Source organism: Lithobates pipiens, unplaced genomic scaffold, assembly GCF_037356315.1.
Source record: "Lithobates pipiens isolate NorthernLeopardFrog02 unplaced genomic scaffold, aLitPip1_a1.2 Scaffold_30, whole genome shotgun sequence".
NCBI lineage: Eukaryota > Metazoa > Chordata > Amphibia > Anura > Ranidae > Lithobates > Lithobates pipiens.
Genome location: NW_027507791.1, coordinates 92046087 through 92056959, shown reverse-complemented (window position 1 = coordinate 92056959; position 10873 = coordinate 92046087). Strand labels below are relative to the sequence as shown.

General features: G+C 47.8%; 1 protein-coding gene across 4 annotated transcripts in view; it reads left to right on the top strand.

Moving 5' to 3' along the window:
• Positions 1 to 8187: 8187 nt before the first annotated feature.
• The window catches only part of SIPA1L1 (signal induced proliferation associated 1 like 1), a 407147-nt gene continuing 404461 nt past the window's right edge, over positions 8188 to 10873 (top strand). For 2 of the 4 annotated variants that reach the window (XM_077464605.1, XM_077464601.1), the window contains exon 1: positions 8191 to 8419. The gene's annotated coding sequence lies outside the window, so the exon portion shown is untranslated. Of the gene's footprint in view, positions 8420 to 10873 lie in introns of all 4 variants that reach the window. The other 2 variants (XM_077464604.1, XM_077464603.1) reach the window with 2 other exon arrangements.

The following is a 10873-nucleotide window of genomic DNA, read 5'->3' as shown; positions in this document are numbered from 1 at the left end:
ACCCGTAACACGTGACCTCAACATCTTAAGTACCCCTCCCCAGACTCCTCAGCGGGGCTCGGCACACCCACTGATTGGCTCCGAGGAAGCTGATACCCAAAACGTCCAACCAGGCTTCGTTCTGGCCTGTCATGTGCACCTAACTGTACACATGACCAGGCAGAACTCTAACACAGCCCAGTCAAACTGATGTCAAAGTTAACCTACATAATTAACCCCCAGAACCCCATTACCCTTCTGAGGCAAAACACAAAATTTGCACATGAATGACACTTTGTCCAAAATGTAATCGCTACAATAGTTTACAAAGATAATGCACTAGGCTGGTGCACCCTCTGTTGTTTATTTTCTAGTTCATAAAAATGCACCCAACATGTCACATACAAAATGTATTATATAGCACAAATGTTGCAGTAAAAAATACATTGAATATGTACTAAATTGGCAAGAGAACACTAGTCTCTATTCTTTGTTATCAGAAACATTGACACAAAAGTGTGAACAGAGCCTGGATGTATTTATAAGGTTAGAATTCCTGTGGGCTGCTTAGCCTCAATTTGTCCAGTATTGACAATACAAAAAAAAGTTTACCCTTGCCTTTTCGCATGTCACTCTTACTTCACAATGGCATGGCACTGGCAGTGAAGCCCACCACTAAACAATACACACTGCTTGTGAAGCAGCATGCCAGGGCTGCTGGTAATTGTTTAAAATATTAAATTGGTTGTCCCTTTTTGAAAGACATCACAGGAGCTCATCACAACCTTAACTTTGATAACGCTAGGGCAATGTCACCTGGCAGTTTAGCATGCTCCAGCTCTTACCGCTATGATGCCTTTATGCAAACAATCAATTTGTGCAATTATTATGGGTGGATAAAATAGTACACATTTAATTTACTTTGTAATGGTTGTCTAGTGAAGATGAAGCACGAGCATTAGCAAATAGGCTATCTTGTCAGGCAGAGATTTAAAAGAAACCTTTAAATAGAATTATAAGAGCGTCATCTCTGGGGCAACCAGAGGGTCAGAGGTCCTCTGAAGTCTGGCAGTTGTTGGTCAACCACTTAACCTAACACACTGTCTCCCATCCTTTGTACAGTGTGTGAGGTCAAGCAAATCTCCTCCAGCTGTATTTTAGATCCATTTGGGTTGTGAATCAATTTATTAATTGATTCAGGGCAAAGTAAAAGGTTCACTTAGGGCCCATTAACAATAAAATACATTGGGCTGAAACACATTTTCATGCATTGAGGAATGCTGTGTTAGGCAGCACCTTTAACCACTTGAATACAGGGCACTTAAAGTGGTTGTAAACCCTTACAAACCCCTTTGACCTACAGGTAAGCCTAGATTAAAGCGGTAGTAAACCCGCTATTTTTTTTTTTTTAACACCTGCAAAGCAAAAGGCATAATGAGCTAGTATGCACCGCATACTAGCTCATTATGAAATACTTACCTTAGAACGAGGCCCCGACATCTGGCACGATCCACGCCGAGGGAGCATGTCAGCTCCGGGTATTTCTTCCGGGTATTGCGGCTCCGGCGCTGTGAGTGGCCGGAGCCGCGATATCGTCACTCCCGCGCGTGCGCGCGGGAGATTTCTTTCCGGCCGCCGGCCACTGCCGGATTTTCAGGCCGAGAATCCCCTCGTGCGCATGCGCCGCTACAGTCAGCGGCGCATACCGAGGGGAATATCTCCTAAACCGTACAGGTTTAGGAGATATTTTTTTTACCTACAGGTAAGCCTTATTATAGGCTTTCCTGTAGGTAAAAGTTACAAAAAAGGGTATACAACCACTTTAAGGCTTACCTGTAGGTCCAAGAAATATCTCCTAAACCTACACGGTTTAGGAGATATTTGCCGAAAGACAGGCACTGCACGGAGCGTGCCGCAGTTAACGGCGATATGCCGTGAGTGGCGGCTCCAGTGTGCATGCGCGGGAGTGGCGTTATCGCGGCTCCGACGAATGACAGCGCCGGAGCAGCGAGACCCACCAAGAAGATGGAGGCTCCGGACTACAGGGGACAGCGGTGACATCGCTGGCTCCTGTGTCAGGTAAGTGACACAAAATGGAATACTATGCGATGCATAGTAGTCCATTATGCTTTACCTTTGCAGGGAATCAAATAGGAAGTAAACCCATCAGGGTTTACTTCCTCTTTAAACACCTTCCTGCCCAGACCAATTTTGAGCTTTCAGAGCTGTCTCACTTTGAATGACAATTGCACGGTCATGCTACACTGTAGCCAAATGAAATTTTTAATCATTTTTTTTCCCACAAATAGAGCTTTCTTTTGGTGGTATTTGATCACCTGTATGGTTTTTATTCTTTGCTAAACAAATAAAAAAAATCACAGAAATTTTTTTTTTTCAGTTTCAAAACGTTGTAAATAAGTTTGTTTTCTCCTTTCTCCTGTTAATAGACAGACGGTCCGCTTACATCTGATAGCGCATAGAGGAGAGTGGGCTGTGTCTGAGTCCGCTCTGTATAAGCAGAGCAAACACACAGACCATCCACCCCCCTGCTCGGCAGACAGGCTCCACGCTGATCAGAACAAATCCATCTTCAGTACAATTTCCCCTTTGTCTGAATTATACTTGTCTGACCTTGGCATGGCAACTGCTGACAAGTTTCCTCACCTTTACAACTGAAGAAAGTAGCATATACTTGCAGGATAGGGGGGAGATGTCACCTCTCCAGCACTGCCATGCCTCTCTCTCGCTACAGGCAATCACCAATCAGTTCATGTGGCGGGTTATGTCCCAGGCTGTCTATAAAGGTGACTGCCAGAAGAGGCCTGTCCAGTCACAATCCAGTTGAGTATGATAATGTCACAAAGGGGGATATTTACTATAACTGGTGCACACAAAATATGGTGCAGCTGTACATAGTAACCAATCAGCTTCCAGGTTGAAGCCCTCGTTCGCATTGCAGGCGGGCTTGAAATTATGCGAGTGCAGCTGAACTTGCAAGATTTCAAACCTGCATTTCATTGACAGTTCACAGGCGATTTGAAAGACATCTGTGTGGATTCCTGCACAGATGTCTGTTGAAATCGCCCCCGAAGTCGCCGAAAGTAGTACAGGAACTACTTTTGGAAATTGGTGCGCTGCCGCAAAGTCGATGTCTCACCGTTTCGAATGGTGCTGTTGTTGGCATTCCATTTGACATGTTAACCCCCCCGATGTTGTTCATCCCCCCCGATGTTGTTAATATTATTGTCAACGCTTATTTGAACAAGCTGAGGTTAGAAGCTGATTGGTTACTATGTACAGCTGCACCAGATTCTGTGTTCACCAGTTTTAGTAAATCTCCTCCAAAGTGCCACTGGAGTCTACTGCTACTGATTGATAGCCACACAGCACTCCACCCTCCCCCCTTACCCACATTGAACCACTATGAACAGGGCAGCTGCTCCTCCTGGATGTCCGCCTACCTCTTTGTTCCTGCCTTGTACCCTAGTGCAGTGTTAAATTACCCGCTCCAGGTCCAAAAGTGCACTGCAGGTCACATCTCTAAATAGAGCAACAGGGTAAGTAATCCACTTTCTCACCACCTGCAAAAATGTTTACACAAGCTGAGAGGGGAGGGACTGATATCAGCATGTGAAATCATCAATTACCCCAGATACAGCATGGCGCGTACAAACTCCTCCCCTTCCTCCTCCTGCCCTAGGTCAACCATGCAAATGTTGCTAAGAAGGATTAACCTGCAATCACCCAGGCTAGGGACACCATTATTAAGGCTGGAGGAAATCAGGGACACATCTATTTAACCAGGGACACTTTTTTCTGGGGATATCTCTGCCTGGGTGTGACAGGTAGATTGTACAGCCAGGCTGTACAAATCAATGGCATGGCTGAAGTTGCAGCTATATGGGTATACAGTATATACAAATCCCACTGTTTACTTGTGTACTGAGACTAACACACAGCCCCAGAAGCACAGGGTCTTGTTTATGGCAGTCCAAAATGACTGATATGCAATAAGATTTGCTTATATACTCATACAGTTGCAGCTTCAGTCCTGCCATTGATTTGCACAGGCTTGCAGTACATTACAAGTTACTCCCAGGCAGGGAAGTGTAGCGGTACCCCTGTAGGGGCTGCTGAGAATTGTGCATAGTCTCTGAGCCACTCCCAACCCAGAATGAAAACAAACAGGCCTAGCAAACAGCCAGGCCTGCTTAAATGTACATAACCTTACCAAGAATTCTACCACTAGCACCTACCTACCTAGAGGGTGCTGCACTAGTATGCCCCAATGTATGTTGTATGCATCAAAATTTTTCTCGTGAACCATAAGTGTTCCACGGACCACTGGTTGGTGACTGCTGCTATAGAGTAAGAAGAAATACCGGGGATTACACCCAGCATATACAGCAACTGCACAGTGTCCATACCTATAGAGTAAAAAGAGATATTGAGAACTACACCCAGCATACACAACAATACAAGTGGTATCAGAGTCTGTTCAGGACCAAATACAATAAGCGCTCTTTCACATGCGGTGTGGAGTATGGTGCCCTCTGAAGAGCGATCTGCCTTGGATTGCTTTTTGGAGGGCATTTGACAGTTAGTAAGGAGGCTTTATATCGCCTCCTCATCACCTGATTACACCCTCCAATGCCGCAATTGTGTGAATTGCACACAGTTGCGGGTGGTCATATCGAACTCAGTAGGTGAGTTTAACAAGCAGTGCTGCCTGTCAAACTCTGCACCTCAGCATTAAAAATGCTGCAGCTACGAAGCAAAGTGACATATGAACAGCCCTGTCCAGATGCTATTTTACAGTTTGGTTGGGGGGCTGAGGGTGGTAAAACCTTCCCTCAGCTTCCTGTTTTTACTGCCCTACCCTAACTGTCCATCTGGAAGAGATCCACATTTGTGCATGTCTCCTTTTGCAGATCTGAACGGATGCGATCAGCTGCACATCTGTTTACATACATCCACCCAGAGAGATTACATGGGTTTGTTTTCTCCTCTATCACAAGATGGGAAAAACTAAAGTGAATGGAAGACACATGGAGGTCACATAGGACTCCATTCTAAACTGTCCCAGTCGGCTTATGGATCAGTCAGAAGGAAGGTGCTCATTAGTCTGTGATGTGCACCATAGCACTCTTTGCTGCATGTTACTGTCTGTTGCCGCCTACTGCATCTAAATCTCACCAAAGAATTGCATGACCCTATCTTTAAAGTGGTTGTAAACCCTCACATATACCCAGTGAAGTAACTGACCTCAGGTGATACACAAGGATTTAACAAATCATCCTACATAAATTGCACCTGTTTATCTACAGTCTTCTCTACTGCTCTTCAAAAGCCAGGATTTATGGAGATTTACAGGCGGAGAGCTAAAGTTAAACTCTGCACAGCTCAGCGAGCTCTGACAGCTGATTGGAGGGAAGGGACACAACCCCTCTACACAGGAACAGAGCTGAGGCTGTCAATCAGCTGGAGGTCCCTCCCCTTTCACTATTTTTCTCTTGGCGTCAGGAAAACATGTCCGAAGTGATTCATTCTGATAGCAAAGGACCGAAGCAGCAGACAGAAATTACCCTTAGTGCTCTGGATTGAGCCAAGTTCGCACTATAGAGGTTTACAACCACTTTAAATCGCACATACTTTGTTAACATGCGTTTTGTTGTGTGATTTCTCACACACTTTAGCATTGGGGTGCCATTCACAATTCGTGTCTGCAGGGATGGGATGGGTTGCTATGGACCTTGCATTATCTCCAGGGATGTGATTGGTTGCTATGGACCACTGCAGTGTCTGCAGGGATGGGATTGGTTGCTATGGACCATTGCAGTGTCTGCAGAGATGGGATTAGTTGCTATGGATCATTGCAGTGTCTGCAGGGATGACATGGGTTGCAATGGACCACTGCACTGTCTGCAGGGATGGGATTGGTTGTAATGGACTATTGCAGTGTCTCCAGGGATGGGATTAGCTGCTATGGACCTTTGCAGTGTCTGCAGGGATGGTTTGGGTTGCTATGAACCATTGCAATGTATCCAGGGATGGGATGGTTTGCTATGGACCATTGTAGTGTCTGCCAGGATGGGATTGGATGCCATAGACTGGTACAGACTCCAGGGATGGGATTGTTTACTATGGACCTCTGCAGTGTCTGCAGGTGTGGTATTGGTTGCTATGGAACATTGCAGTGTCTCCAGGAATGGGATTGGTTACTATGGACCACTGCAGTGTCTACAGGGATGGGATTGGTTGCTATGGACATTGCAGTGTCTGCAGAGATGGGATTGGTTTCTGTGTACCACTGCAGTGTCTGAAGGGATAGCATTGGTTGCTATGGACCAATGCAAAGTCTGCAGGGATGGGATTGGTAGCTATATACTACTGCAGTGTCTGCAGGGATGGGATTGGTTGCTATGGACCATTGCAGTGTCTCTAGGGATGGAATGGGTTGCTTTGGACCATAGCAGTGTCTGCAGGGATTGGATGGGTTGCTATAAACCATTGAATTGTCTCCAGGGATGTGATTGGTTGCTATGGACCATTGTAGCGCCTGCAGGGATGACATGGGTTGCTATGGACCACTGCAGTGTCTGCAGGGATAGGATTGGTTGTAATGGACCATTGCAGCGTCTCTGGGGATGGGATTGGTTGCTATGGACCATTGCAGTGTCTCCAGGGATAGGATTGGTTGCTATGGAACACTGCAGTGTCTGCAGGGATGGGATTAGTTGCTATGGACATTGCAGGGTCTGAAGAGATGGTATTGGTTGCAATGGACCATTGCAGTGTCTGCAGGGATAGGATTGGTTGCTATGGATCACTGCAGTGTCTGCAGGGATGGGATTAGTTGCTATGGACATTGCAGTGTCTGCAGTGATGGGATTGGTTGCTATGGACCATTGCAGTGTCTGCAGGGATGGGATTGGTTGCTATGTACCACTGCAGTGTCTTCAGTGATGGGATTGGTTGCTATGGACCATTGCAGTGTCTCCAGAGATGGAATGGGTTGCTTTGGAGCATTGCAGTGTCTGCGGGGATGGGATTGGTTGCTATGGACCATTGCAGTGTCTCCAGGGATGAGATTGGTTGCTATGGACCATTGCAGTGTCTGCAGGGATGGGATTAGTTGCTATGGACTATTGTAGTGTCTCCAGGGATAAGATTGGTTGCTGTGGACCATTGCAATGTCTGCAGGGATGGGATTGGTTGCTATGGATCATTGCAGTGTCTCCAGGGATGGGATTGGTAGCTATGGATCAATTCAGTGTCTCCAGGGATGAGATTGGTTGCTATGGATCATTGCAGTGTCTCCAGGGATGCGATTGGTTGCTATGGATCAATGCAGTGTCTCCAGGGATGGGATTGGTTGCTATGGACCATTGCAGTGGCTCCAGGGATGGGATTGGTTGCTATGGACCATTGCAGTGTCTGCAGAGATGGGATTAGTTGCTATGGACCATTGTAGTGTCTCCAGGGATAAGATTGGTTGCTATGGATCAATGCAGTGTCTCCAGGGATGTGATTGGTTGCTATGGATCAATGCAGTGTCTCCAAGGATGCGATTGGTTGCTATGGACCATTGCAATGTCTCCAGGGATTGGATTGGTTGCTATGGATCATTGCAATGTATCCAGGGATGGGATGGGTTGCTATGGATCAATGCGGTATCTCCAGGGATGCGATTGGTTGCTATAGATCATTGCAGTGTCTCCAGGGATGGGATTGGTTGCTATGGATCATTGCAGTGTCTTCAGGGATGGGACTGGTTGCTATGGATCATTGCAGTGTCTTCAAAAATGGGATTGGTTGCTATGGACCATTGCAATGTCTCCAGGGATTGGATTGGTTGCTATGGATCATTGCAATGTCTCCAAGGATGGGATTGGTTGCTATGGATCATTACAGTGTCTCCAAGGATGGAGCTGGTTGCTATGGATCATTGCAGTATCCCCAAGGATGTGACTGGTTGCTATGGATCATTGCCCTCTGCACACAGCTGTCCTCACCGGCTTATTGAACAAGCCCAGCAATGCCCCCCTCATCCATGGCACCATTATGCCGTTCTACTGGCACGGTGACACATTCCTCTAAGCCTCTCATTCCTGGAGTCAAGGTGTTACCATGGCAACCCTCACCGCCCTCAGTACCGCCCGCCGCCATCTTGGCCAATAGGAAGTCTCGCGAGAGTCAGCTGCATGGGCTCAGCTGCGGGCGGGTGGGGAGTAACTTTGTTCTCAACTTGTGGGAGAGGAGAGCGGAGTGCGAGCGGACGGGAGAGGCCGCCGCTACGATCCGGGCTCCGGTTCGCGGAAGGCAGGGTGTGGGGTGGATGGTGGGGCGCGGAGCGTGCTGGATTAATGTGTGGACGGTGAGAAGAGCGCAGCCTGCGGGAGGAGCACCGACCGAGAATCACCTACCGAGAATCACCGAGGTACTGAGAGAGAGAGAGAGAGAGAGAGAGAGAGACTGAGAATGTGTGAGGGGAGCCGAGCACCGCACAATGCACGGCCCTACAATACAGTCCAATCACCGACACCACTGCAATACACCACGGCTCCTTCCATTCCTCATCACCGCTCACTGACTGGCACACTGCATCGCTGACTGGCACACTGCATCACTGACTGGCACACAGATTAGGTTGGCACACTGCACTCCTGAGGGGCTGCCACACTGATTAGGTTGGCACACTGCACCCCTGGAACACTGGCTCACTGCACCCCTGGCACTCTGCACTCCTGATGGACTGATTAGGTTGGCACTTTGCACTCCTGATGGGCTGGCACACTGATTAGGTTGGCACACTGCACTCTTGAGGGGCTGGCACACTGCACTCTTGAGGGGCTGGCACACTGATTAAGTTGGCACATTGCACTTCTGTTGGACTGGCACACTGCATACTTCGGTTGGCACACTGCACTCCTGACGGACTGGCACTTCGGTTGGCACACTGCACTCCTGATGGACTGGCACACTTCGGTTGGCACACTGCACTCCTGACTGACTGGGACACTGCTTGATACCAATTTGTCATCATGTAGTCTGCAGGCAGCACTGCTGCCACCTCCCCATTGGGCACATGTGTTGTGTTCTACATGCACCGCCATGTCATTGACTCCCCCAGTGATCACATGGTACTTCTGCCATCCCCGGAGGGGGTCACCACCACTGATTCTCTGACCTGTACATTGATAAGTGTCGGCCATCCAAGAATCAGAAGCCTGACCTCAGAACAAAGGACAAGCGATCCATAGAGTCTGATGATATGAGGACGGACCTGCTTGTCTTGCCAACGTTTCTTTCCTGATAGATCATTACCAGCCCTGCTGGAGGTTGGTTCCAGTGCCCACCATTCTCCTGGTAACACAATACTTTCTGCTGTCTATAAGGACATGCCCCTGTCTTCAGACCGAAAAGCACTGCCCCCCCTGAACCACATTCACACCCTCATTTATTTAATCATGCCCCCTCCCATTGTACATAGTTCCTCTAGTCTCTCCCGATGATTTATTTCTCAGATCTTGCCCCATTGTCTGTGGGCTATCACTGGTAAATGGCAGCTTTCATAACACCTAATGCTGGCACACAATCCTTCCACCAGGCTGCCTTGGAACCCCTACCCACAGACTAAGCTGGCATGGCAAACTTTGACTGTAGATTTACCATGCAGGTGATGCCACCTTCATTTCACATTGGGCAATGCACTGATTCTAATCTGAGTTGACATGCAGCCTCTGTAACAAAACACTGGACTGCCCATATCAAGCTGAATTGGCACCCCCCCCCCCCCCAATAAACATAATGGACTGGCATTTAGCAATCCTTCTGTGTGTCTGACACTGTCCATGGCACATAAGGAGGCCCTTGCAGTACATTAAGATGTGGCATCCCCCAAAGCAACCTGCTCTGCGCTCTCAGGACACATTTTTTTTTACACCGATGCCATTGTGTTGTGATAACCGAATGATTCCATACAGCAGTGTAACCCCTCCCCCCCCTCCTCCTTTGCGTGTTTAAGGAACGTACTGCCTCATTGCACACAGCACTTGCTTGCATCACCCCTTAATCACATCTTCTACTGGTCACAGTCCCCTCATATTAGCACAGTCTTCATGCGCATGCACCCGCTCATCGCACAGTGTACTGGCACACAGCCCTTTGATGCCACACACTGCAGTGACACACCGGCTCACAGCACAAGACCCGACTTTCTGCTACACTCTCCTGTCAGTGGAATGCTCTGGAGCGCCAGGTAGCAGATCACTTCTTCCATATCCATTGTTTGGTCAACAGCACCCTTTCATCACCCACTCTACTAAATTGGCACTTTACAAGACTTGTGCCAAACCAGCATTAACCCAACAGTCATGGACTGCCAGTCTTGTGTGACTTTTCCCTGAGCGTTCTCCTCAGCCCTATACCTACACCTTGCATCGACCGCCAGCCCAGTGATCTCCTTCCCAGCTGTGCCCCAATAAGCGGCATTGTCTCCATACACTGATTTATTGCATTCTCCCGACTCTCAATACTCTTTCAGCACTTTCCTTCAAAAGACAAACTCCCTTTTCCATATCCCCGGGCATATATGTATACAATGCAAGTAGTTCTCACATTCTCAGTCTTGGTGAACTTAAACGCCTTGAAAAGGAAAAAAAAAACAGCTGCCCCTAGCAAATGTTCATCTGGCAGAAATGTCTTGATTCCACATTACTGCTTTCAGTAGAGGTCGGCTTTTCAGCCTTCTCAGATCATAGTTACCTTTCCAGAAATAAAGTAACAGATCTAGGAAATGATACGCAGGGGCGCTTCTTACATAATGATCAGCATTTTAGCTGATGGGAGGCTACGCTCACACCTTTGCGTCTGCATTTTCCTGCGTTGTTTG